The sequence below is a fragment of the Apis dorsata genome, unplaced genomic scaffold (assembly GCF_000469605.1).
Source record: "Apis dorsata unplaced genomic scaffold, Apis dorsata 1.3 scaffold_708, whole genome shotgun sequence".
Classification (NCBI taxonomy): Eukaryota; Metazoa; Arthropoda; class Insecta; order Hymenoptera; family Apidae; genus Apis; species Apis dorsata.
This window is the reverse complement of record NW_006263879.1, coordinates 122628-125825: the sequence shown is the minus strand read 5'-3', so window position 1 is coordinate 125825 and position 3198 is coordinate 122628. Positions and strand designations below refer to the sequence as shown.

The window sequence follows — 3198 nt, the reverse complement described above, 5'->3', positions numbered from 1 at the left end:
TTCGTATTTCTATCGCTGAATGAATCTGATATTATAGCACGGCAATTAATTGGAGTCGTTGAAGGAGCTCAGGTTATTGCGAGAAGCTGGAACTCCCCCAGGAAAGTATAGCTTCTAGTTAGGTTTAATCTGAAATTCTGGAAAGCACAGTATATTCGCACCGCGTAACGAACCCGCATTAATTAAGTTCCGCTTCCGTCCGCGAACGGAAGTAACGAAGAAAGTTCGGGGGGCCAGTTAGTCCTCCCTCTGCAATGCGAATTTCACTACCAAATTTTCATCTTGTACATTAGGTTTTGGTACAATCTTGTATTAAAAGAACGTATAGATTATTTTAATGTAGATAATCATAAATGGTACTTAATATCATATATCATTCATAATGTTTCAAATTATAAAATTTGTTTATTTAAATTACAGATAAAATCCAAAAATTCAAAAGTAAAAGGATACAAGAACTCTAAAGATTCAAAGATTTAAGGATTTAAAGATTAACAGATCCCAATATTCAAAGATTCAAATATTTCAAGATTAAAAAATTGAAAAATTCAATGATTCGTAGATGCAAAAATTCAGACATTCAAAGAATGATCATCGAATTTATTAAAGAATTCTATTAAAGAAAAAAAAAAAAAAAATGAGAAGGAAGAATTAGTCATAACTCTCTTGGTAAATCGAGCAACTTTCGAGCGCTATCTCAACATTCATAAACTTTAAACACTATATACGATGAATATTTTTCAGGTTCAAATCGTCGAACAGTCGATAGTTCAATATTACCATTTCATCAAAACCTCCAACCCGATATTCCGCGTATTCGTCCGGTCTTCGTGATATTTGCGTGGAATCACGATTTATAGCCATGGATGTAACGTTATTTAACTGAAAAATGTTATTTACATTCCTACAAAGTAGACACATACGTTGTTGCTGTTTGTTATCAACGTGCGTCGAAATCTAATATTTGACCAACGCGTGTATCGACGCGTTGGATCGGCGTTTCTACGATTGTTCCACGTAAAAGTCAATCTCCAAACAAGTTTTCCATTCTTCCGATCGATATCGAAATTTTGAACTTGTATCTGATAAAAGTTCGAAAAAAATTCTTCGATCGAGGAAATAATTGTGGAAATTATTAAATTTTACGAAATTCAAATTAATCTTATATCTATCTATTTTTACAGATATATAACTTCTTTTTAAATAAATTCGAGAGATTGATTTTAAAAAAAATATATTATCAATTTATAAATAGTTAAAAAAATTTTTAATCAAGAGCTATGATATCAAGAGCAATAAATTAAATGTGGCTTAATAATTTAATCTTCTGCCATTTTCTAATATCAATACACAAAGTCTATAATGAAAATATACGAAGGCTTTCAGTCAAAATGTATCAAAGTATCATTTTTAATGAAGCTAAAATCGAGTTATTAATTTTAAAAAATTCTAAAAGATCGAAAGTTATTTCCATATGAAAATCATAAAAGATAACAATTTATTTTAATTCTTGTAAGTATATCTGCAAATATAGAAAAACTCTTGCATCATTAAAGGATAAAAACTGTAATCTTATTATAATTTATAGTCACCTATAACGTAAGAATACCTGTGAATAAATTACAGTGTAAATCAACGCAATTTAACACAACTTTCATTGCAACTTTCTTCGACTTACATCACTCTTGTTTTCAACAGCTTACGTAAATCTTGTAACTATCCAAGACAAGAAATACGTATTGTATTGCTAATATTTTTAACGTCATAAAATACGATGACGGGTATTATTCCCTTATTTTTTTTTTCCAATATAGGGAAGCAGTATATATTTTTTTTATAGTAATGGATCATGATTTAAGTGACACAGGAGGACGAAACGTAATTTAATAGGGGTGGCTAGTGTGGAATTCATGACCTGGAATTTCAAAGGAAAACGTATAAGGTTTATCTTAGCAATTTTTCATGGGTAATGTCCGTGTTAAAAGTTAGAACGAATTGAAGTGTCGTGAAATAACGATACGAATATTAATGAATATATCACGATATACCATGAAAATTGAATTTTTTTCGTTTATCGTTATCGTGTGGATGATATATTCATAACGAGGATGAATATATCCGAAAGAACACGTGTTTTAATATGGTATTAAAAAAAAAATTGGTGCAAAATAAAATAAAAAAATAAAATAATAATAAAAATGATAAAGTAAAAATAATTTATAAAATTTTTATAATTTTCATTTTAAAAAATGAAAAATTCACTGTCAAAATTGATTGTAACTTATGAAAATATTAAAATATTGCGTAATTGATAAAATTTCATAGCGAGATTTGATTAAACGTTTTACGTAATAAAATGGAAAAAACTTCACATGTTTATAAATAATAATATCGAGCTTTTTAATTATTTTTTGTTACTTTATATTATACAATTGATGTTGCATAATATATACTGGTGGATTTTTTGTGGAAATTATTATGCACTGATTAATATCATTATTTAAGAAAAGGATTATTATGTTATTTAAATATTAAAATAAAATATAATTTTATTTTAATATTACATTTTACTTACTAATATTTAATAAATTATACTAATAAATATTTCGATATTTTTCGATATTTTTTGATGATTATTGTAATACCTATTTATCTTTTGCAAAATATATTAGTTTCCATTCATTTATTTTAAATAATTATCTTAACTTACAATTCTTTTAAAATTAGATATAATTATTTAAGATTATTTGTATATCGTTTAAAATTTAAAAAAATATAATTCTTCCATTCCATATTTAATTTAAAAAAAATATCCAAAATTTGATATTTATATAAAAAAATTATATTTTCTTTATCGTTTAGATATCGAATTTTTTAGATTCGAACATTCTTAAATCTTATATTCATTATATTTCTTTAAAAATCCTCTCTTGATCTTGACAATTAAATCCCCTAATTCGATCTCGATTTAAACACAAAGTGTTTCGAGCATCCCTCCCTCCTCGTACCAAATTCCCATACAAAACTCACGCGGTATAAATCCTCCGGTAAAACCTCCACTAATCTGGCACAAAGAAACATTCCCGCACGCTCCATCCAGCCGAACTACAAAAAGTAAAAGAAAGAGAAAAAAGGAAAGAAGAAAGCAAGAAGAAAAGAGGGGAAAAAGAGGCGGACAATTACACGAAACGGCTAGTG

General features: G+C 27.3%; 1 long non-coding RNA gene across 1 annotated transcript; it reads left to right on the top strand.

The window, feature by feature from the left end:
* On the top strand, positions 1-619 carry LOC116186451. The gene is made up of 2 exons (XR_004151449.1): positions 1-293; positions 421-619. It is a non-coding gene; the product is annotated as an uncharacterized LOC116186451 (long non-coding RNA).
* Positions 620-3198: the final 2579 nt, after the last annotated feature.